The 25,697-nt window shown below is 40.2% G+C and overlaps 1 protein-coding gene across 11 annotated transcripts in view; it reads left to right on the top strand.

The window, feature by feature from the left end:
- The window catches only part of PARD6B (par-6 family cell polarity regulator beta), a 67,668-nt gene that overhangs the window by 33,287 nt on the left and 8,684 nt on the right, over window positions 1-25,697 (top strand). For 7 of the 11 annotated variants that reach the window (XR_012838011.1, XR_012838009.1, XR_012838007.1 and 4 more), the window contains 2 exons: window positions 4,978-5,079; window positions 7,451-7,585. The gene's annotated coding sequence lies outside the window, so the exon portion shown is untranslated. The remainder of the gene's footprint in view (window positions 1-4,977; window positions 5,080-7,450; window positions 7,586-25,697) is intronic. The other 4 variants (XR_012838016.1, XR_012838010.1, XR_012838015.1 and 1 more) reach the window with 1 other exon arrangement.

The following is a 25,697-nucleotide window of genomic DNA, read 5'->3' as shown; positions in this document are numbered from 1 at the left end:
GCTTTTAACAAAAATAGCTGTAAAGGAGCATGTGAACCTCAGAGCATGCAGTCTATTTTTTGATACGTCTTGGCTTACGTTTGTCAGCTGTAGATATTCTAGTACGGCACATTTAGTCTGTGCGAAATGTAGAATACAAGAGATTGGTTTCTTGGGCCAAAAAAATCCTTTGAGTTCGTTCCTGAAAGTTGATGGTTGCTCCAGTGATACGACATCACCTGCTCAAAGCAAGTGGTTTGAATCAATAGCTCATCACTGCTGATTGTATTCTGTCTGATTTACTGTTCATTCACTCAATTCTGTTTGGGAGCTTACTCAAAGATTTTCTATGTACCTTGTGCTTTTCCCCATCAATCAAGTATGCACTGCACATTTTTGGCTCCAATAAAGGGAAGATGGTTAGCTTGTTCAGAGAGATCCGGTGAGCCCTTAAACCTCCTGTGAGACTTCTTATGCCAACCTTTTCTACAAAACCCACTAACCTAGTTTCAATACACTATCTTTACATTGCCCCTGAAAACATTTTTCCACAACCTGCGGGCTGTGAGTAATTCCCTAGTATGTAGATTATTGACCTTATCTGGGAACATCAAAGCACTGCAGTCAGTGTGCTGATTCTGTGCCTTTCTATCCAGTACCTACAATGTAAGGTTCCTTTCAGCAGCATGTCAAGTGGTATCTGGGAATCTGATAAATATAATGTAGTATTTGAACTGATGCTAGCTTCTGTGCTTAGCAATAATTTGGTGTTTTGTCTATGCCAACAAAAGGCAGGGGGAATCTTGCTTTTTTCAATTGGGCGTTCAGTAAAGTATTCGCATAGAGGGATGTGGCTTTTCTCCTTTGAGTGTGCTGCTGCTTTTCACTTACAAGGAGTCTTGATGCATACATTTGAATATTGCAGTGAGGAAAAACCTGGATCCTTGGTGCTAGGAAGACAAAATGTCACACTGTTGTACCTGGCTAGGCACAGCATGGCACAGTGCTTAAAATGGACACTTGCACAGAGGTAAGTTACAGTGACAATGTAAATGCGGGTCAGCGTGCCTCACACTTGCCATGGAAGGAGCATCTTGCAATGAAAAGATTGTGCTAGAAGAATTTTAGCGCCAGTTATTTAACTTTTTGTGAGGTCTTCCTTAGGGCACTGACAAGTGGCTTCAGAGCCTCTCAAGTATTATCCAACCGTAATTTTTAAATAAGCTATGATCTGAACCAGTGACACAAAAGCAAAAAAAAATTCATTGTAATAACCAGACTTTTGTATTTGCTGTCCTTATATTGTTCCATGGGTCATTGTTGGCTACCTTTTTAGATACAATTCTTCGTGCTTCTTGTATAGCTTAAAGCATGATTGAAAATAATATCTATTCAGAGTTGCACAGCTGGTTTAGTTACATGTGTGAATTCACTGCTTCCATTTCTATGGCTCCTAATCCGTTAACAGGAGGTATGGATAGATGCAAAATCTCTGCTTATGTTTGATATTCCTCTTTTTTTTTTTAAACGCATATGTTAATTCTCCAGCATACTCACCAGTTTATACAACTACAGGTTAGAGGTTGTCAAGCCATTGAACCTTCTTGCAGAACTTGCCTAGGGAAATGATGTGTTTGTAAATCTTGCTTTATTGTGGTTCCACAGACCAGCTGCTAACTGGTTACCGTTGTCTCATGGACTTAGAGTTTGGGAACCTCCCTCCTGAGGCCTTAGGTGTGAAACCTGGTTTCATCACTGGGGAAAAGAGAGGAAGAGGTAGTTTTGCTGGCTGTGGCTAGTGTTTGCTAACTGCTGAGGAACATACCAACCTCGGTTTTCTCTTTTCTCACAACTGAGCTGTTCAGTTTACAGTGGTTACTTTTACTCACGATCCTTTTATGTTGTGTTAACATATGGGATCAAAGAACGAAAAAGAATATAAAGAGATCCTTTCCAGAAACTCCCTGTGACAACTAGAATTTGCACAGTCTTTGACTTGTGGCTCCAGCTACCTTTTTTTTTCCTTCTCTTGAAAAAATAATACTTTTTATAAAATACAAAATAACAAGAATCTGTGCTTGTTTAACTGGTACAGCTTGAACTGCAGTGTATGCGAGGATCTGGTCTCAGTGCCCTACATGCACTGTGCCATTCCTGGTTTACGTTCTAATTCATCACTCATACTCTGGCTGTGCTGTCTCCTAACTGACTGTGATTTGGTTGGTTTGCTACCTCCTTGAGCTTAGTCTTGCTGACTTGAATTAGAAGACAAAGCTGAATCAAACCTTCCTTCATCACCCCCTCCTTCAATTAGCACAGTAAAACCTACTAAGAGGAATACAGGTTTTTCTCCTATGGACTGCTGTGCTGTGGTGCTTGTGCAGAGCACTCAGCTAAATCTTCAGTAAGATAAAGTAAAATACATTGCACACGGGGAAATAAATCTTGTTTTATAATGTGGGGTTTCAGACCAGTCCTGCTTTCTCTGGCTCATGAGAGGCTGCTGTACCAAGAGAATCATTTCCCTTTGTCATGTGCTGACTCCTCTTGAACTCCTCTGTCGCTGTGGTTCTGCAGACTGCTGCAGAATGACTCTTCTTGAATCATATTTGCATATCATTTCCTTTCATCACAGGCTGCTTGCTGGAAAATCAGCTCTCCTGTGTCTTGTATTGGTTGTTTGCTTTTACCCTCAAAGAAAGATGGAGTAGATTTGTTCCGTGTCTGCTCTGACCTTGTGTTGATATGTTTTGTACTGGGTCAGTATAACATCTCCCTCTTTCTGGCTATGTCCCAAACTGTGTTTATATTTACAGTAGTTATCAAGCATTTAGCTGTAAGAGTGGCTTTTCCCTAGTCCTTTCTGAGACCAACATTAGCAAACAAGTTTGTTAGCTTATCTTTGGAAAGTCCAGGCTCGAATTTTAATCTGATGTAGTTTACCTGAGTATGAACCTCACCTCATCATCAGTCGGTTTTTCACATATGCTTTATGATAGAGGAGGGGGTCTTTGCCTTCCATCGACCAAAAAGAATTCAACAGAACAAACCTGGATTTCTTCTGCTTCGGCACCTTCATTATGTATTCATTCTGTATTTTTATTTAACGTTAGAAAATATAAGTCTAAATCCGTTCACAGGGATCCTGCCAGAGTGTCTGCATTCTCTTTGTGTTGGATATACACATACAGTAAAGATAACAGAGTGTGTCAGTGTATGCAGTTACGTCATGGCTGGGGGAGGTGTCCGTGTTTATAATTTGGTTTATATTTATATTACTGAGACCAGTAATACAGGAGATATTGTTGGTTTGTTTACAATTTTGATATGTGTGTTTGATCTCCTATTACAGAACATTTATAGCTCTATAAAAGCACTTGATCTGCATGTACTCATTCTGGTAATAAAAATACCATAAAATCTTACTATGAGTCATTTTATATGTATATAGCTTTGTCTATACTCAGCTCTTAAAAAAAACCCAAAACCCAAACACAGAAATGAGTCACATGATCATCAGTAAAATGTCTAAGTACCTATTAGAGTTTATAGTGCGTGGTCCATGGATTGCATTACTTATAGCAGGCATATATGCTTTACTTGAGATTCTGGATTAAATCTCAAAATGCCCAGAAAATTCCCTGCAGTATTAGTCCAACTCCAGATTCTCACGGTTCTAGCTAAAAGATCCTTACTCATTCTTATGAAGTTGAAGGAAGAATATTGGCTAGTTCAGTCTTCGGGACAAAAATCTCTTTTGAAGGGGTCCTCATTCCTCTGTATTCTTTAAGTCTATGAATATTGTAGGCAGAACAGCTTTAATCCAAAAGTGAACCAAGACCTCCTACGCACCATTGTAGTTGAGAAAGAAAACTTTTATACAGGTGGGCTCAACTGCCTCTCTTATTTCTCTTGTCAATGTGTTGCTACTCTGTTTTACAAATGAGAATGCCTATTTGGGTGTTTTAGTGGAGGTTTTCTTGGTTTTGCGTTTATCTTTCCCTTAGAGAGCTCTCCCCAGTTCTTGTCTTATCCATCATTTTTGGCTTGTGCGTTCCATTAGCTGCAGCACTCTGCCTGGAGGTGTATCTTACTGCTACCCAGCACGGCACTGGCAGTTGTCTCTGCAGGAAATTGGGTAGTTCTTGCCAACACAACACTCAGCAGGATGTCAGATGAGGTTCAGGCTCTCGTATGGATACCGGAAAGAAGCTTGGTTGCATTAGGTAACAAAACCCCAATATAATCTTCCCTGTATTAGGACACTCACTGTGGTGGGAATGAACTGGCACTAGGGAGCAGGAGCTTTCTCTGAGGTGCCTATGCTATGATGTGTGTGGAGACTTTTGCTCTCCTGACAACTCTCGTCTGGAGCCCCTGTTGAAATGGTGCACTCACAGATGTGGCCCAGGACAGCCTTTTCTTTGTTTCTGTGCTAGGGCCAGTTGCAGACTAAATCGCTTTAGTTAGGTGTAAACAGTCTTTTAGCACCCGTTCATAGCTGAGTGACCTGCCCATTACCCCTGAATTAGGACTACTTGCCATAGGCTAACCCAAATCTTTTTCAAAAACCGATAGATAAGGAGTATGAGTTAGCTTTTCTCCAATAAAAGCAAAGCATGATGGATGGTATAGAGGCACTTTTCATTTTAAATCCATCATTACCCCTCATGTCTACAGTATTTCTTAATGGAAAGTAGATGATCTCTTGGGAGGAGTAGTGTGGAAATCTGGGGAGAAGAGGGAAGGATCTGGTTACAGTTTTGACGTCGGAGTCCTGTCATCTAATTATTGGAGTTTTTGTTGTCTCATGGATTACGTGGGAAAGTAAGTTATTTTCCCAATCTGTACTTTATAACATACTGCAAAAAGGCCCTTGTGATATCTTTTCTGAATGGGTGTTTTTTGAAATACTCGTGAAAAAATAGCGAAGTGAAAAAAAAGTGTGGTGTTGATCTTTAAGATTCATCCTCATGTGAGATACTTTTTTTCATGCAGATTAGAAGTGATACATCGGAGATCCTGGGTGAGACCATGCCGCTCATTAAAGACAAGGTGATGGAAATGAACCACATCTATGCCAAAGTTGATAAATTAGAGGTTTGTTCATTGCATTAGAAAATTTTCATTCTTCTTTTTATGTGTTTTATAGGTTAACTGTCCAGGTATTATGTTTATGGCTCTCTATCATCTTATGGCTGTTTTTTAAATCAGTATGTTTACCCATGGTTCAGCACATATAAGTGTTTATGGTTTTGGAACATCACTGAGTAATTTATTGCTGTGGATTCTACAATTCCTAGTGGTAGATTAAAACATTAGTTGTGGTTTTAATGTTAATAATATTGCTAATAATGTTAATTTGCTTTGTGACTTGAAGGAGTATCTGTGAAACCGTTTATAACTTCACAAGTTCAAGTCTCACATCCAGTGCTGGACATAGCAATTTTAAGTTGTCGATGATCGTTTTATGTAGTAGTGGAGAGATCTCTGAGCTCCCATCTTCTGTTGTGTCTGTTCTGGTGTGTGTTGTATCTCGAACAAGGGAAGCCGGGATGACTCACTAAGACGATCCCCTCACCATATTTAGTAAGCAGTATGTTAAAATTTGTGTCAACTGAGGGCAAGTTTGCCTCTGGGAGGAATATAATGAAAACATGATGAAATAAATTGTGTAATGTTTAAAATCAGTTTTAACTGACTCCAAGTGAAAGAAACCAAGTGTTTGTGGCACTAAGTCCAGATAGGCAGTGCTTAAGCTTTAGGATCTACACCTCTACAAAGTGATATCCTCTGGTAAGGTTTATTACTTCTGGTAAGGTTTATCAATTGCCTTAGCTTTCAGCAAGTTTTCTTTAAATGCAATTCATTTTTTGTAGTTTGCATTTTTACACCTACATTTGATAACAGACTTATCAAACCACTTCATATTTTATGGACTTGCACAGCTCCAGGAGAAAGCTTCAGACAGAAAACTGAGGCAAGGCATTTTAGAACAAAAGTGGGAGTCAGCTGTTAACTTGTCTAGAACCTGTCTAATTTTCAGAATTGAGTGCCCCAGCCCAAGAAATAGCTAGTGGGTTCTCAGTGTACTTGACAATTTGGCCATACTTGAGTGTATATTAAGCTAGGACTGTGAAAAATGGCTAACTGAATCAGGTTCCAAACCAACTGTTTCTGGAAGTGTCTCACCCAGTTAGGTCTTTTTGCAAATTCCATGCTGATAGGTGGTTGGGATTATTTGGGGAATGTGTGTGTATTTTTGTCTTTGAACAGGAAAATAAAATTAAAACTGTAAGCAGTTACTTGTGCCAAAATATGGTAAGCAACAGGGTTCCTTATTACTTTTTTCCTCTAATACAGAAAGGGGGGAAAAAATCCCCTTCCTGACCCCATTCCCTTTGTCCAACTGTAGGGACATAGTAATCTGGAATATGAAGAAAACACCCTTTTTTGCTAGGCTGCAGGTTGCCCTTGAATAATGCAGCAGAATTTTGTTGAGAGGCTTTTTTGGTTATCAAGGGAGGATAATACCTTGATTGGCTAGGAGTCAGGTTTTCTCCCTAACATTACCAGCTGTAACAGCAGTAATCTGAGAGCACAAGATTAAATTGGCAATTTGAGCAGTAGTTAATGTTTTAATTAGAACTTTAAATTTAAAGCTTAGCATCCATAGGGATTTTCAAGGGAGAAATTAACTTGTATTCCCAAGAGTAGAAAAGGAAGGGACTGCTGCATAATGGTTATATAGGATGAGAATCTGCTGGGTTTTAATTTTGATGTTGCCACTGGTACATTTTGGGCAATTAATTTACCTGTTCAGCTTCACCTTCCCCATCCCTAAAATAGGCAGTGCTCAACTTCTCAAAAAAAATTGTGAAGCCTAATTATTAGTAGAGAGTATCAAAACTCTTTACAAACTGTTCTGTATTTTAACAAATAAATACTGCGTTCTTTCTAGTTGGCTTTCCCTTATGGCTCAGATTTCAAGTGAAACTGAACGCATGTATGTTTTAGGTCAATAATTCCTGGCCTTTTTTAGCTAAAATCACCTGTTGTTTTCTTTTCCTCTGCTGTCTCCTCCCTCCTACCACTTCGGCCACTTTCTCACTCCCACCAGTAGCAGTGTCTTTGCAGGTTCTGAAGAACTTTTCACCTTACCGCTGAAATGTTGTCATACCTTTAGACACTATGCAAGTGCTTACAGACTCTGTATGCTGACAAGGGAGCAGAACTCTGCCCTTAGGTAAGGACAAAAATTAGCTTTAGGTCATGAGCAGTGGTTCTTCTTATGGCTGTAAACATCTGTAGTCTACTTATGAGTATGTGCCCCTTGGATGTTTATATTAGAATAGTGCACTCTGAAATCTTGTTAAGGCTTTTTCTTTCACTTCTGATCTCTAGCCAGGAAAGGCTGAAGCCCAGCACAGGTGCTTCTGATTTTCATTAGGTGTTTTTCCTCTCTCCACAGGTATTAGTTAAAATGGTTGCATACCATGTTTTCTTCCCAGAAGAGCAAGTGCTTGAAGCAGAAAAGAGCCATGGCACCTTTCTTAAAACTGTTTGCAAATTACTTCAGTGTGCAGCTATCTCATCGTTTAAAAATGTGAGTATTTTTAAAGTTGCTTCCAGCAGATGGGAAAGTGATGTTAAATATCCTTTCTGTATCAAATGTGGCCTTAAAGCATATTTAATTATTAATTGTAAGTGGTATAGAGGCAGTTTGCTTCTGTAAAGGGAATTTTTTTACATTTTTAAAAATTTTCAGTAATTTTCTTTTTTTTTTTTTTAAGAGTTGCTGCTTAGGCACTGAATAGTTCCAGCAGTAATTTTTGACGATCCCTACATTTTGCTCCTGAATGAAGGGATTTTCCTTGTATATGTATATGCTAATAGGAAGCTTGTTACATATCATCTTGCAGTGAGAGACATAAGCGTGGATTGTTCTTTCTATTTAGTCTTTGTTTTTATGTCAAATATGTCAAAATTACTTTATAGGATCGTCCATGGATGAGCACTAGAGGGGGATGAGGACTCTTTCAGTGAGTTTTAGCGATATTTGCTGATAGAGGAAGAATGTTGAGAGTCAGGGATAATGAGATCTGATGTGGACTTGAGGAAGCTTTATGTACTCCTCATTCTTTCTGTCCCTGTTCTGTTCCAAGAATGTCTTCACACCACTTTCCTTTACACTCTGTTTTCCTTCTCTAAGCTCCCATGTCATTCTCTAAATCTGGTGTTGCCCCAGCAATTAATCACAACCTCCGGTTAGCCTTTTCTGAAATCAATCCTTCCATTCCTCCCTCTCCATCTTGATGTGAAACTACCATGTTTTCAGTCTTTGCATATCTCTGTCAGGATCCTGGTTCTAGTTTCAACTACCTCCCTGCTTTCTTTTGTTCCTTCTGTATTTCTGCCATTATGATTCCCTCCTCATTTTCTGCCAAGGGGCTCCCGTGCCAGAATGCATAGTACTGGGTAGGCAAGAATACACAGGTGTCAGCGATCATGGATGTGCAGCTGAACCACTTCAAATTTTTGTCTGGAGTCATAGCAACCTCTGGAAGCTTCAGGTGCAGGAAAAGCCCAGTTCAGTTTTGGTAGATCCAGGACAAACCTTAACTGCTTCAAGAGAATAATGAATATTCAGTCTGGTTAACAGAGGCATGGACAGGAGATTGTGCATACTGATTTCATCTTCAGCTGTCAAACTCTAGTGAATCTTTAGAAAACCACAGTTTATATAGACTCAGTAAAGACTTGTAACTAGGCCAAATTTGGTAATATTTTCATAGGAATGGGAAAATATATCCCCGATATGAGGGCAGTTTACTGCCAATTTAAAATCTCTGCTGTAGTTTACGAAGGCATTGGAGCTTTTCAAAAGAGCTGAACAAGACATACTTTTCCTTAATTTCATTATCTGAATTGGCTTGGTTTTGCTCCCTAGAACTTCCAAACATGTTAAACCTGCAGCAGATACCCAGTCTGGAAAATAGATCAAAGCTGGAAGTTTTGCAAGGTTGGTCTGCCTATACAAATAATGTTGTGTAACTGGGATGCCAATATGAGTGTGGAGAAGGCCAGATTACTTACTCAGAAGCTGGCTTGAGTTGGGCTTGAAGACAGTATAGTGTTTTCTTTTTTTTTTCCTTATAATTACAAAGAAAAATTTTGAAATCTTGCGTAACTGCATATTCATGCTTGCAGGCATCTTAGAATGATCAAGTTACTGAACAAAAGAGAAGAATAACTAAGGAATGGTGTAGCTTCTTACTGTGCTGATCTTATCCCTCCCTCCCATCCTTTCCCCCCAAAATACTATAAATAGAAAGCATGGTGAGAGAGGTACCTAGGATCAGCACAGATAAGGAAATTTCTCTCTCAGAAATTTCTAAACAGATGACGACTCAGCCTGAAGGAGGACAGGGTATGAAGTCATTCTGTATGTGGAGCAGGCGAATAGAGAATAGTTATTCACTCCCTCCCATAATTCAAGAACTGGGGTCATCCAATGAAATTATCAGCAGGCAGATTCACAATACAAAAAGGGAGATACTTTACACCATGTATTAATATGCCGTAGAACTTATGTCCACAAGATGTGATATATTCCCAAAGCAATTAGACAAATTCATGAGGGGGAAAAAAAGTCCAACAATGGATATTAAACAAAATATCCGTCCTTCAGCCATGAATTCTTGAAGACTGGGAAATAAGTTTGTATATTTACCCTTTAAACCTTTCCCTAGGCAATCCCTTCAACTGATCACCACGTAAGAGGAATTATTTGGCTGCATGGACCTTTTGAATGATGCAGTACAGCTGCTTGTTAATAACTTTTACATTGTGGTTCTCACTTAAATTCTGGCTCTGAACGACAATGCTCTGTGTTGGTAAGAAACTATACACTTCTAGCAGAAGCGTGCAGGAAAGGATTGAGTTGTTTAAGGTCATAAATGGAGTTTTAATTTCTACAGCAATTTTCCTTTTGCTTTGACTGTTGCCTGAAACCCGATAAGATCTCTGCTAACTATCCAAGTTTCTGTACTCTCTCCAAATCTGTTTCTTTCTAGTTGTCCATCCCCTTTCCCCTGTTCAGTAGGGTATTGTTGCAGAGATGCCCCTTTGGCATCTTTTGCCATTTGAAAATTAGGACTGTCCTGACCATTTTTGTCTGTGAGTTTAACTTGTTCTGAAATGATAGTATCTGACACGGGTACCTTCTCTCCATGGCTGTGATCAGACTGGATAAAAAAGTCCGAGAGGTGCCCTCTCTGAGTAGAACGAGTGTGTGTGTATATGTATTTCAGCTAAGTTTTTTTCCTCTTCTAATTAAACGTGTGCTATTTTAAATGTAAGGGAAATCTCATTCTCTTTGTTTTGCAATTATATTTCAAGGTGCAGCAAAATCCTGTAATGTCTGTCTTTTTATCTTTGGCTGTGTTTTTTGAGTATTCAGCAAGTTGCTTCATATAGACTTCTAGTGCACCGTAACACTGGCAAAGGTATCTAATCTGTGGGAGAAAAGTGAGTAATCAGAATTCACTTTTTGTGTTAGGAATATCCAGAGGTGGTCTGAAAAGAAATGACCTTATACTAAATATAAATTACAAATATGACTGGGTAAGTCTGACAGGTTATAAGACTATAACACCTCCTGAGGGAACAGAACAGAGGAAATAACTTGTGAAGTTTGCGGCTCTGGGGAAGAAAAGCTTTTCCTCTGTAAAGCTTGAACATTGTATGGGAGAAACTGTGATTTCAAATCTTTTATCCAAAGATGTTATCTGTGCCCTGGCTGAATGGGGTTCAGCAATCTTAGAGAAAGGACAGGAAATCTATTTTAGAAAACTTCAGCATGTGGAGTTTAAAAAACCCACTAGTATCTTTTCCAATGGAAGAAAACTGAATGTCAGCAACTCTTGCTGTTTTGTCATGCATCTTGTGATATCTGGCATTTTCTTAAAGCCAGAAATTTTCTTTTAATGTCATCGGCTGAAAATCTTGACAAATATTTATTTTTAGAGTAATTCTTAGCCCTTGTATAGTTGTAGGGAAAGGCTTATAATATCTTAACTTCCAAAAAAATCTCATGCCAATGGTATGAAGAAAAAGGTGCATGTTTGTTAGATTTTTTTGGATGCTTTTTATTGTCTTTTTTCTTTCTACTAATGTTGTATCTCTAGAACAGCAGCTGCGTATCTCGGGTGGGGTTTGCTGTCTTGTCTTGGCTAAGGTGCTGGCTAATGGTTTTTCCTGATATCTGGGGTAGATTCTGACAAATTGAACTGGGAAATTGATAATGGGATATGAAGTATTCTGTGTGTTACTTTATTAGTTCATCTGAGCTCAATAATGAGCAAAAATTATTGGTGAGTTACTCTGACTAAAGTATCTAGGAAAGAGACCTGTACTTAACAGTTCTTTCCAGTGGTTCCCATTGTAAAGTGTGGAAGTGGACATAGACCTCTGGCTGCAGTCTCCAGGCATTGATGGTAGATTCATCCTCTGAGAGGAGAAAGCTCAGAAGGACTAAGGAGCTGTGGAGACTTAAGGTTTTGCTTAATGTCAAAGACAGCTAGCTGGGTTTGAGTTTTCATAAATAAATCTTAACAAAAATAAATCATTGGAATAAGAAGTCTTTCCTATATTGAGACTTGGCATTTTTTTTAACTTTTGCAGATTGTCCTTCAAATGTAACTTGATGTCGGTTTCAGCTTCAGTATTTGCGATATATTACCAATTTCCTTTCTCGAAGACTCCAAAGCAGGGATTTCTGTTACTGTCTTTGCCACTGACAATGTGTGATCACATGTATGTCATGCTACTTCTTTGTGTCCTAATTTACTTCACAGGATAATGTTTAGCGTTTCCAAAATGCTATGAGATTTTTCTGACAGCCTTGAAGAAAAATATTTGTTAAATTATTACTAAAACATACCAGATGGGGAAAGATGAGAGAAAATAGAGCAGAGTATTTCAAAACTGGGGGTGTACTATGTTCGTATTTAAAACTCATTAATTTTCAAGTGCTGAATACTACCAGCCATTTTTTTAATACTGGGGAAAGTAAAAAAATCAGACATGTACTTAAATAGTTAATGTTAAGAACTTTGGGGGCATGTTCATCTTATTTTACCTGCAGCTATGCTTGAAGTTCATCCAGTTCCATTTTGATTTGGACTGATTCAGTAACTGGTTTGGGAGCCCCAGAGAGGTCACGCTGGTTCTGTGCTGAGGAAAAGAACACTAAAATGGGTGAGGCCCAGAAGTCAAGATTTCAGCTGCCCGTGGCTTTAGCCCTTATTTGTCTGCTTCTCTGAGGGAGCCTGTGCAATTCTCAAAGCTAAGTGAGAGTTGCCAGTTTGAGTCTGGCATGTAGTGAAGAGCTTGAGAGAGGCTGCAGCACTGTGCTTGGACATCAAGCGGTGCCACTGCTTTTGGAGGAGCAGATGGGAGCGCTTGGGGCTTGAACACTGCACACAGGAGTAGAAATGCACCCATGTGCACACCTGTGTAGTGAGCATGTTAGGGAAGGCAGGGGGGAGAAGGGGGAGCTTGGGCTGGTGGGATCCAGCAGGCACACATACAACCCTATTGGCAATAGCAGCGTTCAGCTTTCAAGTGTGCATGGACGGAAGTCAAAATACAAAATACTGCCTGTTCCCGCTTGAACCAGTTTTGTTTGAATGCACCTAGGGCAGATATAAAAAGTCTTTACACTAGAAATGTCATTGTTAGACTGTCCAAAGCAGAACAGCACAGTGGCATGTAAATAAGGATTTGTGCAGCATGTGTTCTGAGTTACAGAGTGATGGGCAGAAACTGTAGTGTAATTGCTGCTCTGCAGAGAGCAATTGGTGCAAAGGGTCTCTTGTACTAAATGGGTGCCACTTGGGGAGACATCAGCTTTTAATCGAGCCAGCATGCTGAAATGGTAGTGGAAAAAAAAATATCTCTAGCTTACGTGCAACAAAGAAGTTAAAATAACAATCCAGATTCTTTTTTTTTTAATCAGTGCTAAGATAGGCTTCTGACTTCCTGTTCTCTAATGGGAAGGGATTAGGCCCTTTATGTTTTGAAAGACACTGAGCCAATTCCTGTTGCAAAATTCCAGTACTGAGATCAAATGAATGAATAAAAACAGTTAGGAAAAACTTGATTTGTCAGAAAGCCACCTTCATTAGTGCTCTCATCTCTTTTCTGTCATAGAAATTGTTTTTAAGTTATAATTGCATCTCACTGACAAAAGCTTCTGGCTACATATGTAAAGATTTATAAAATACTGCCTTTCTGTAAGCTGGTATAATCTGTGCCAGAAAATAGAAACCCAGCCTCTGCATGCAGAGAGCTCCTCCTCCAGAGTTCAGTTTCAGTGGCTATTGGTTAGTGCTGCTGAGCTTTAAGTATGTTCTGCAGCACAGGGTTTACTAGGCTTCGATGCATGATCTTGAAAGGCAAGAAAGAAAATCTTCCTTCAGAAATGCTTTACGTGACACTGCCCTGTGCAGAGTTAAAGCGAATTAGTTACAGAAAAGATGTTGGCTGGCGCCAGTGAAATAAGTGGTGAATGTCTCTTCACCCTCCCCTTTTCTTATGTTCCTTTTGGCTGTTCCTGTAAGGAATGCAGCGAGCGGTGGCTGCTGCTCACACTATTGATTTAAGCATTTGCACGTTACACATTGCAGCTCTGTGCTGGCCTGTCTTCTGGGGCAATATAGGATGTCTTAGGTTGTATCAGATTTTCTGTTTGTACTTGCATTTGTCTTCCGTGTGAGGCTCTGTGCCACTATATCCGTTGTTAAACAGGATTGTATGTGCTCATCGTTACAAAACAATGCATGTAAAATACTTATGGTTCATAATCCCAGTGGTTCAGGGTTCCTATTCATAAACCTGTGCTGTGCTGCCGCTGATTCTTAAAAAACCAAAAGCAATAAAATAAGAAAAGCTAAAACTTGGCTGTTGTATCTCTAGCACAACTGCCCAAAGGCCAGCAGAGCAGTGGTGTGAAAGGTGCTGTGGGGTCCCTTTCTCAGCAGAATTACTTGTCTGGATTTTTCTCACAGTGTCCCAGTTTCTTTGTTACAGGTGTGCCGTTTGTACATCTGGTGTTAAGAGAGATTAACCACATTTTCCAAAATACTAGAATTCCCTTACTAAAAAAGGATGACCATTTTCCCTGTTTCGGGGTTTATTTGGTTATACTGTTTTTCTCAGTTTATGCTCTACCAGCTACATTTTAAATTCTAGCTAAGATGCAGAAACATACTGCAGATGAAATAATGTTAGGGTTAAACGTTTCAAATGGATTGTAATACATTGAGAAATTATGTTCTTGCCAGCCATAGTTGTGGTGAGCTTGTTGGGAACTTTGTTTTACCATATTTCTGTGGATTATTGTCTCCATTTAGTTCTGTAACCATGTAATACATACTTTTGTAATGGTGTCTCAACAGAGGAATGTCTGTAGAAACTGTGGTCTTGGTATGACAAAAGCAAAAATTTCTGTGTTTATTTTGTTCCTATTTTTAGTTCTGCACAAAAAAAAAAAAAGTTGACCTTTAAAATGATATTCTGTTTACAAACATTTTACTTAACCCAACAAAAATTATAGTAGGGGCTAGGTGGCTTAACTGAGATCGGGGTGCTAAATCTTGAAGCACATGACTGACAGTAGTTCCAGACGCAAACTGCTTTCTGGGTAAACATGCCAGACAAATGGGCAAAAGGAAACACATGCACCCGTTTGCTGATGGGTATTGGAGGCATACGGAAGTAAAATGACTTTATTGTGGCTGTACCATAATTCCACAGTATGGCCTGGCACTACATTGAAGTGTCTGCAGAACCCTGAGTAGAAACTTTCTCTGCATGAAACTTGTTGTTTGAAGTATTGTAACACTTCAGCTTGCCACCTGAAGTCTTTTTCTAAAGGATTAAAAAAGAATGGGTGAACAAAGAATCCAATTTATAACTGGATAAACTGGTACAAGACCCAATAAGATAATAATGAGCTAGTAAAAGGTTTAAATAGAAAAATCTTCACTCTAGATACTCCACACAGAGTAATTTCTATGTTAAAATTTGGATGAAGTTGGCATGAGGGAATTTTGGAAAGGAATTTTTATTCTGGTTTGACTTTTATGATATGGAACATGTTGTAGCTTGTGGATTTTCGCAGTATCCTAAAGTGGTACTCAAACAGGAGCAACTCTCGTATGAATCACTTTTATTGTAAATAAAGTTGACTTTTTCTGGAAGTACATTTATAGATTAAGAGGAATGAAATATGAAGGCTGTCTGGAGAATAAAGATCTTCATCCTGTATATATACTTTCAAATAAGGTTAACCATTAGTATGTGTATAGCTATGAAGTCATATGCAGAGTGATCCACGAAATGGTGGTGGTTGTGAACTCAGGCTGAATCTAAGTGTTTTACCAACTAATTTCCAGTGCCTCTGCCTTTTCTGCGTGGGACTGCTGCATGTGGAAGTCTCTGGGGGTTTGTACTGGCCTTCTCTGTGACTCATTTTCATCATGACTGCTCTTGTCTTGATGGCTGTTTGTGCTTCCTCCACTTGGATTTTGTTGGGGACCTTTTTTTAGAGTTGCATGTCATCTAGGAGTAACTGTTAAATGTGTTTAGTGTAAATACCTGTATTACAGGGCAATTATGAGAAAAAAGGAATAACTGGAAGTCAAATAGTGAAGTGGGTGCCGAGCTCTTGTGGATCTTTTGTTGGTACGTTGAAGTAAAGTGAAACCAGAGTTTCATTTTCTTGCATGTGCCGGGCTATTAATGGGCAGTTTAGCCGCTGCTCCTGCAGTGCAGAGGGACCCTAGAGAAGAGGCAGCAAAGCCAACTGGGGTTGAAAATCACTGCAGCTGTCTTAACACAAGCTGTTCTCTTTTTGAGCTTTCAGTTTAATGTATGCAGGCTGCCGCAGTAGTTCTTGAAGTAGCTCTTGAGTAGCTGTGAAAGGGGTAATCTTGGTCCAGTATACCTCTGAAAATAGGAACTCGAATGTTGTAACAGGAGAAACGCACATCTTTGTTTCCTAGCATCAAAACTGTCTCATGTGAATAAGTAACTTCACAGTAGTCTTCAAAATTATGAGAGATGTTAATAAAATCTGTGCAACTTTTTTTTTTAGTACAGAGAAAGTTACTCACAAAATGAATTCACATCTCAGGAAAAGGGTAGTAAGGCAGGAACCAAGGACAGTAATACTTAAACATATGGGTTTCATTAATGTGAGAATGAGTGAAGTGTTGGAAATGCTAAGTGAATTCAAGAAACACCTGGGCTCCTTTGTGGAGAGGAAAGTTCTGGTGAAAGAAGATCTGGGGTGGAAGTAAAAAGACATGAGTTTTAAGTACAAAGGATCTGGGACCAGACGAGGTTTTTTCACTATAAACAATGCCTTGTGTTCAAGTATTTTGTGGCATGAATATATCCTGCTAGTGTCCTTTTGTCAGGCTATGTCGCACGCAACTGAAATTTGTTTACTTTGGTTACAACCACAGTAATTTTTTTTTTTTTACTATTTCCAGTCATTGGGAATAGGATCCTAGTAGGTAATAAAGTTTTACCAAAATCAAATCATGATAGGTAATGTTGGGAATGCATCCAAAGAAAAATGACATCTAGAGAAATTTCACTATGCTCTGGTTTTATGAAGGGAAAAATGTGTTCTATGGACTAGTAGTAGGAAATGGATGAGAGAGATCTTCAGCCAGAAGTCACGATTTCAAGTTTCGTGTGCTGGCTTTATCATTACAGCTGGGGCATATATTGGAGCCAGTGTTCGTACATAGTTACTGTGCAGTGACTTGTGTGAAAAAGTTTTGTCCAGCTTCCAGTGGACAGGTTTCTACCACATGTGCTTCTTTCCCTGACAGCTTCTGTAAAGAAACTTGCCTTGGAATTTGCCCATCTAGATCAGGACCTGCTGCTCGGTGTATCTGGCACACTAATGGTAGATGTCACGCACCAAAGTGGTCCATTGGATGGTTCTTTATGAGCACCCATTTAAACCATGACACTTGTTTAAAGGCACAAATGCAGATCTGGTGATTTTTTTAATTTTTTTGTTTCCTTGGTAACAGCTAAGCAGAACTTCATGGCACATAACTTCAGAAATATTTATTCATTGGTGACCTGATGCCATAGCAAATTCCTTTTCACTTGCACTACTGAAATGCTTAAGTGCTCTTTAGGATTATTACCAAGAAGCACACTGAATATCAAACGAAATACCATTTTGGCCAAAACTAAAAGAAAGCTTACCATCATGTCTTGGTATCCTCTAAGTCACAGGCCCAACTTTTGGGGCAAAATGTTGATCACCTTTAGTTTTCAATGGATAAGAAGTTAGAATTTTTTTTTAAAAGCTAATTTTTGAAAAAAACCCCAAACCCTAGTTTAAAAGTTGCACGTTTCGCAAAGTGGAGAATGATTCCATCTGCTGGTAGCCACCCCTTCCTGGCTGGGCCGTTTTCTGTGCGTGATGTAATGATGGTGTTGCAGGAAAGGTGCTTTGCTGTGCAGGAGCCTCTAGGAGCCGTAGCGACCAGCGCTTTGTCCAGAGCCTCTGCAGAGTCGCGCACACCCATGCACACGCGCGTGCTTGGTTCCCTACGTGCTCGGTCTACAAGCATATTGCCCTTCCCCCACTGCTCTTACCAAGTGTTTCTCCCTGAGGCACATTTCTTGCTGTCTGGAGGACCAAACATGCACAGGCACTTTCTTTTTTTCTTTAGGATTTCCTAGTGTAGCTATGGTAAGGCAGCAATGGCTCAAAAGACTATTTTACATAGGTTCTTCTGTTTTGAGTAGAGACGGAGAATGAGTGTGTGTATGTGTTTTAAAAAAAACCAAAAACCCCACAAACCAAAACCCCACAGTTTATGGCTAAGTGAGGCCAGGTTTCTCCTATTTCTTTTTTTTTTGAAGTGTCTTTACTCAGCAGTCACATTTTTTTCTTGTGGTAAAAAAAATGCAACATGAGCAGATGGCAAGTATTAACACATGAAATGCAGTGCCTGCTTGGAGTTGGTTTAACAGTGCTCCAGGTTTCTGTCGCTGGCTTTCAGATAGTTCAGTAGTGTTTACAAGTTAATGAATTTGTTCCACTTGAAATATTTGATGGTATGTGCTGAGGTTCAGCGGTAAAGGGATCCTTTAGGAGTAATCGAGGAAAGCATGAGGTTTCTAGACACTGAGCTTGTGGGGGTTTTTCCTTTCACTGATTTTAGCATTTTTGCCATTAATATGAAACTGAAAAGAGAGGCAGAAGGAACAGTAGTAGATAATACACAGCTTTTTCTCTGGTGTTGTGACACTGCTTTGAGTGTTGCAGCGATACCATGCTTTATAGCAGCTCCATATATGAACCGTGTAGTTTGCAGTTTCATTTCTATTGAGTGTTCCTAACCTTAGACAAGGATTTGAAAAACAAATAAAGTTTTATGTAGCAATCGGGAAACACTTTCATATTTCTATGTGGTCTGCTTCCATGCTTGCTTTGGAAGTATGAGTGCAAACTTTTAAATAGGCTGCTACATATAAATTAGCCCACATCTGGCAGCAAAACTGCCCAGAACAGGGTGAACAAATTCAGTGTATTTTCAGTTCATGCATAAGACTCCTTGCTACAACACCACATGCTATCTACCTAATAACATCTGAAACTAAGCCAGCCCCGAGGACTGTATTCACAGTGAGAAACAAATACAGGTTGCTGGTAACTGAGCATCATACACATGTAGTATTTTACATGGCAAATTTCTCTCTGCATAGAATGCTCCGTTTGTCAAAACTACCTAAACCTGCAAACCAGTATTCCTTGTCAGGCAACCTGTAAGCATGAGTGAACAGAAAGAGTTAATGTATTTTACTGTTTGAGCAATTGGTGCCATAATAGCATGTTTTAAAGGTTTAGTTGACATTTCTGGCATTTGTGTTTGAGTTTTCTAAAATTGTAGATTTTAGTTTTGTTAGGGCCTTTGTAAAATATGTTACTCGCTTTAATAACAGTTTATTCAAACAGGACTGAAGGTCAAGTTCCTGTTTGGAAAGGGTACCATACTTGGTTCACCTTTGACTTGAAATGTAAGATCATAACTGCCAGATAAGACCAAACTAATTGCTCTGAATATGCATGAGTGTACCTTTAATACCTAAAACCTGACAGTGATTTACTGTATCCTCTAGGAAGGCTTCTCTCCCAAGGAAACAGTGCTTAGCAAAGTCGTGCTGAGATCGGTCTGTGAGCACAGCAGCTGCGCAGCTGGCTTGACACGAGGCCGCAGGATTTTAACTACCCGGGAGATGGTCTGGTTAACCCCCTGCCTGTCCTGGTCTGCGCTCCTGCGGCACGCAGCTCACGCAGGAAGGAGACTTGTTAACCCACGCGTTTTATTGGGCTTTATGGGTGTGTGACATCATTGGCAGCCAATCAGAAAGTGCTTTAGGGCAGAGTTTAAAAGCTATTTCATAATATATTTATATTCAGTGCAGATATTTTTGGGCTTCAGCAGCATTCATTTTGTTGCAGAGTCCATGTGTCAATATGGCTTGGGAAAAAAAAGGTATGAAAATAGCATGTTTGCCCTTGTTTTTTTGTAATTCAGCTGGATAGTGAAAAGTTAGAGAAAACGTAGCTGGTGTGCTGCAAAACAGTTATTACGGAAATGATTTTCTTCCTCCAGCAGCAGTAATGCTACGAGCCAATCTTGGGCGATTGTTGCGTGCTCCCTGCTAGGCTGCTCCTGCTTAAATAGCCAGACCTGCAAATATTTCCCAAGCTGCTCTGGTTTGCCAACAACAAAAATGCAAGGCAGTCTGCAGAAAATGTGTGCGTCTGTGCCAGCCAGTCACCCCGGCAGCTGGGCTTGGCTTTGCTGGAGTCACCCCGGCCACTCGGCTCGCTCCTCCAGGCCGGGCTTGGCTGGGCTCGGTTTGGCTGGACTGGGCTCCCCCAGCCCGTTCTCCAGCCCTTGCGCAGCACCTGTGCCCTGGTGAGCAAGGCGCCATGCGTTGCCTTTGTGTAGTCCCACGCAGACTGTTTTATTCTCTATTAGTTGACACAACTTTACCTATTGAAGGAGAAGCATTCCCTGATAGTGTCTCTTCCAGAAAAGTCTGGTTAATCCATGCAACCCCCCACTATTCCTGCTTAACTCTCTCATTTCCAGAATGCCCCCTTTAGCAGGACCATATGGGATTGTAAAACCAAACTATTACCATAATTTCCCGACCATAACAACGGTTTTGTTGTTACTAAGGCAAAACTGTATTTCTTTTTATAGGAAAAAGAAATGGAGGCTTGTATCAGTGGTGGGACTATTATTACTTTTATTTTTATTTTGGGCTGTTTCTCCTCCCACTTAAGCACTGCGGCTGTGCTCGTGTCAGATTGCTAGAAGTTGCTATTCACATCTGTTCCACGACAGGCCTGCAAAGCGTACAAGTGCAGTGCTGACTTCTTCATCCTGTTGGGATCCCAGAGATTTTATCTGCTTCTGAGCAAAACACTTGGAAAGAAGTCTTTCAGATGCTAGCTGTATCTCTAGGATGCTGTTCAGTGATCACAAATGATTTAGAAAATGAGGCATACAATGAGATGAGAAAGCTTTTTGACATAGTTATTTTGAGATCACAGAAGTGAATGCCAACTGCAGAGCGCCACAGACAGACCTTGCAACATTGAGAGGCTGAGTGGAAGAACTTGGTCAAAATGATGTGTCAAGAAATGTAAGGTGATGCAATTGGGGGTGATGCGAGTGAGCCTTTCATGTATGGTATTGGTCTCTGAACTAGCGTTTTTCACTAAAGAAAGAGATCGTGAAGTAATCAAGATGGCCTCATGAAAACAAACCTTCAGCTCACAGGTCAGTAGCAGGCAAGAAAGGAAATTGAATGTTAGGAATTATTAGGAAAAGTACAAAGAAAGAAAATAAGAACCTTCTTGTGCCACTCAAATATGTGGCTTCATCTTTAATAGTGACTGAAGTTCTGGTGCTATTGCAGCAGAACTAGAAAAGGCATCTGGAACAGGAGTTTGGAACCACATCCCTCTGGGAAACAGCTAAGCAAACCACGGTCTTAAGCTTCTCTTTTCCGCACTGAAGAAGAATGCCTTAGAGGTCTTTGAAATCTAAAATTGCATGAGGTAGTAAGTAGAAATTATTATCAAGAAATAGTCTCAAAATTAACTAAAGGAGTTTTTTTCATGCAATATATCACTGAAGTTTGGAACTCAGTTGCAGTTGTAAAAGAAAGAAGATTTATGTATCTTAAATTTGATCAAAGTCATTTAGCAAAGTTACCTTTCTATTTGCAGGAACCCGTATGCTGCAAATTCCTATAGATTAGGAGAGTATTCAAGGCAGGAGGCCTGCATACTTGTCCTGTTTTTATACTCTAAGCATCAGCTGTTGGTCTCAGCTGGAGACAAGTTACTAAGCTTTGATTTGACAGTGTAGGCACGCTTGCTATTCTTGTATTTGTGGACAGATTTCTTCTTGTACTACTGTAGAACAGCATCACAGCCGCTGACTAGAGGTTGACATACAAGCCAAACCTCATTGATCTTTGTTTCCTGTTGTATTACTCTTGGAAAATGAGTGTAATTTTCCATCTCCTATGACTTGTGTGTGTGTCAGTCTCCCTGTTTGTCTGAATGCCTTCCCAATGAGCATTAGAATATTGTATATTTTGCCTGTTTTACCACATTTCTAGTATCTGCTGGATTGTCCAAGGTGCTGTGTGCTTTCAGTTCCCATTGCCTTACATGGAAAGAATGGTAATATAAATATGGAAATACAGTAGGACTAGGACCTATCTGTTTTAATACTTTTTCTAGCACTGTTTCCCTATTAGGAATGTTGAGTTTTCCTAACTGTGAAGTCATCAGGAATGCTATGACTATGATGAAACTGTGGATAAGGGAGAGCAGTTGATATCCTGTACCTTGTCTTTAGGAAGTCTTTTGATACAGACACCCACAGCATCCTTGTATCCAAACTGGGATTTATGATCTAGATGGGTCAACTACTAGATAGGTGAAAATACTGATTAGACTGTTAGACTCAAAGGGTAGTTGTTAATGGTTTGTACTCTACCTGGATGCTAGTTACAGGTGTAGTTTGTCAGACATTTGGCTAATATCTTTATCGATGACCTGGAGGAGGAGACAGAATGCCCTCTCCTCAAGTTTGTGGACCGCAGCGAGCTAAGGGGTGTGCTCCAGAACAGGGCTGCCTTTCTTAGGACATCAGTTGGCCAGAGGCATGTGCTCAGTGAATCTTTTAATTCAACAAGGACAAGCACTAAGTCCTGCACCTGGGATGGACTAACACCCTGCTATGGTACAAGCTGGGGACTGACTGAGTGGAGAGCAGCTCTGCTGAAAATGTCCCAGGGATCTTTTTAGACGATAGGCTAAGCATGATAGGTTAGGAGTGTGCCATTGATGAAGGCTAACGGGTGATTGGGCAGTATCGACAAACATGACCAGTAAATTGAGGGAGGTGGTTATTCTTTTTAACTGGGTGTTCCTTAAACTTTATCTGGAATACCACATCTAATTTTGGGGGCCGCAGTGCAAGAAAGATGTTGATGAACTTGATTGAGTGCAGGGGAGGGCCATCAAGATGCTTGGGCTGGACAACATGATCAATGAAGAGAGGCTGAGACAGCTGAGCTTGTTCAGCCTGAAGAAGAGAAAACTTACCGGGACGTAATAGCAGCCTTCCAGTGTGCTTAAGAAGGTTCCAAGAAGATGAAGCTGTGCTCTTTAGTGAGGTGCACAACAGGTGAAGGGGAGACAGCCTCATCCGTTCCTTCAGTGCTGCTGGACCTAGTGTAATAAAATAGGTGAGTTTATGTATGAAGTTTCATACCGGTCCATTTTCCCCATTTTAAAGATAATAGAACCGAAGTACAGAAACAGTAAAGGCTCTTGTTAGGAGTCGTTTAGACTACATCCCAATGCCTTTCTAGTATGAGCTTGAGCTCAGTTTTGTCTCCTATCCATACTGCCTGATTGCTTGTTCATAGTCTCAGACAAGGAGTTGGGAGGTTGTTTTGTAGATGATGATATTGAAACAGCAAGCCAGCTTGGGAAGCAGGCTATTTTCTTGACTTGTCCACTACTGTTGACTCAGAGTGAATCATTTACCAAGTTAAGGAAAGGAGTGTGAACTCCTCGTTCTTCGTCGTGTCTCTTTCGTCAATCTATTATTTTATTAGCCTAATCTGATTCCCATTATACTTACAGACTCCTTCCTGAATATAATGCTGCCTCATGCTTCTGAGGGATGGTATTATTTTTGCTTGCTTTTGTCTGTGATACTATTCCAGAAAGTGAAAGCAGTTTGAGTTGTTCCTTGGAGACCTCAGCTGCTGTTCCATGTGCAAGAGGCTCCAAATGTTTAAACACCTTAGATGAGAAAATGTGTTGATATGAACTGATTTGCAAAGGGACCTATAATTGGAGGCTATTGCTATTCTGGTATTGTATGTGCTTGCCTCAGACACTGCATTAATAAAGAAAAAGAAAAAACTGTTCATAAAAGTCTAGGACTGACAGCCTTGGAGTCTGCTGTTTATGCATTAACTCATTGTTTCAGACAGACTGAAAGCCAGGATGAGATGCCTAGTTAGACTCCCTAGCCGTTCACTTTAGCACCTTTGTGGAAAAAGCTATCTAACGTCTGCTTTGAAGGTCTGTGGATACAACTCGGTCCCCTAGGAACTGTACCGAGTCTGTCAGCAAGTGATACGTTAGTGAGTAATGAATAAATTCATTTTGAGTGTTGGACATGAGTAACAGACATAGCAGCAGGCTTGGACTTTGCACAGTTTGCTTGGAGTGCCACTGGATAATGTGAATCCAGCACTGCATTTTTTTAATTTATAACTTAACTTGTGCAAGAAGGCAGAAAACCTACTTAACCAAAATCTACCTAACCCTAATACCACATGGGGATTCCCCAGCAGTTGGGGAATGGAATAAATAGTGCAGAAATGCTGAGTTTAAAGCTTAAGGTTAACATGATTAAGACCCCAGGCAGAGTTTAAGTAATTTATTGCCTCTGTGCCTCTGTTGCAATCACTGAGTAATATGTTAGAACTTTTGGAGGTCATCAGGTCCAACTCCCTACCAAAAGCAGGGCTAACTGAAGTTAGACTGGGCTACCTAGGGTCTGATCCAGTCAAATTTTGAACATCTCCAAGCAGGGAGATCTTACAGCCTCTCTGGGCACCTTTTCAGTCTTTGACCACATCATCGTGTAGATTATTTTTCTTTATGTCTGATTGGTATTCCTTTTTCCGCAACTTACGTCCGTTGCCTGTAGGGGTTTTTTTGCTAAGCAGCTCTGAGTTGAGTCCAGCTCTGTTTTCTCTATAAGCAGCTCTGTCTTTACTCGTTAGGTAGTTGAAGACATCAACTGAATTACACTTCTCTTCTTCAGGCTGAAGAAACTGGCTGTCTCAACCTCTCCTCATGATGTATGTGCTCCTGCCCCCAAACATCTTGATTTTCCTCTGCTGGACTTGCTCCAAGTTTATCAGTCCAGTAAATCCTTCATGAACTGGGGAGCCCCAAACCAGGCACAGTACTCCAGAGTCAGTCTCGTGCCAAAATAGAGGGAAAGGATCACATTCCTCAGTCTGTTGGTTGTGCTTGTCCCAATACCAGTCTGCTGTTAGATTTCATCACTGCCACAGCCCTCTGCTGATTCCGATTCAGCTTCTTGTCTCTGAGGAGGACTACCAGTACTTTTTCTGCAAAGCTGCTTTTGAGGCTGCTGTTAATTAGGTTGGCTAACCATTGTTTGCCCTTATTTGATCTATGCTGGCTCTTTTTAATCTTGTCTTTGAAGTGTTGGAAATGGATTCCAAAAGGATTTGCTGCAAATTTTCTTTGGGACTGAGGTTAGGCTGAACATCCTGTAGATCCCTCTATCTTCCTCCTCGGCCTTCTTCAAGATAAGTATGACATTTGGCTTTTATCCAGTCATCAAGAACCTCCTCTGATTGCCCTGACCTTTAAGATGACTGACAGCAGCCTCACACTGATGTGAACCAGCAACTTTAGCATCATCAAATACATCCATCTGGTACCATGGGTTTTGTTGGGGGGGTTTCTGTCTCTTTTTTTTTTTTTTTTTTTTTTTTTTAAATCAGCTCACTGCAATAGTCCCTGTTTGGATGTGTTGCTGTCTTACGCACTTCCCCACTAGCCAGGGACCTGGGAATTCCGGGAGCAGACCTTGCAGTAAAAACCATGGCAAAGAATGCATAGAGTTATCTTACTAGTAAAATGAGAGTACTTGTGTTAGAAGGATATTGTGAAGGTCACATGGCCACTTTCTGCCCTTTGTGCTCCTACAGGTAGAAATGCTAGGTATTATTGTTATTATTTATCATGGTTTGTCTCATTCTTTCTTTCACTCCTATTCCCTTTTGGCTTTCCTGAGGATTAACACATGAGGAGCAGCCCCAAATACATTACTGCTTCTTGTTCAGAAATGAATTGAGATACAGAGTGCTGAAGGCAGGGCAGTCTGCCTTAGGAAGCCTTGGGCTGTCAGACCAATCACAAATGGCAACAACAAAACAAATCCAGACTTTCCTTTTTAAAGGACACGCTCCCTCTAGCAAGAGTGTATCGGGAAAATGGCTATATTAGTCAGAAA

The sequence above is a fragment of the Balearica regulorum genome, chromosome 16, assembly GCF_011004875.1.
Source record: "Balearica regulorum gibbericeps isolate bBalReg1 chromosome 16, bBalReg1.pri, whole genome shotgun sequence".
In the NCBI taxonomy this organism is placed as follows: Eukaryota; Metazoa; Chordata; class Aves; order Gruiformes; family Gruidae; genus Balearica; species Balearica regulorum.
This window is presented reverse-complemented; position numbering and strand designations above follow the sequence as displayed.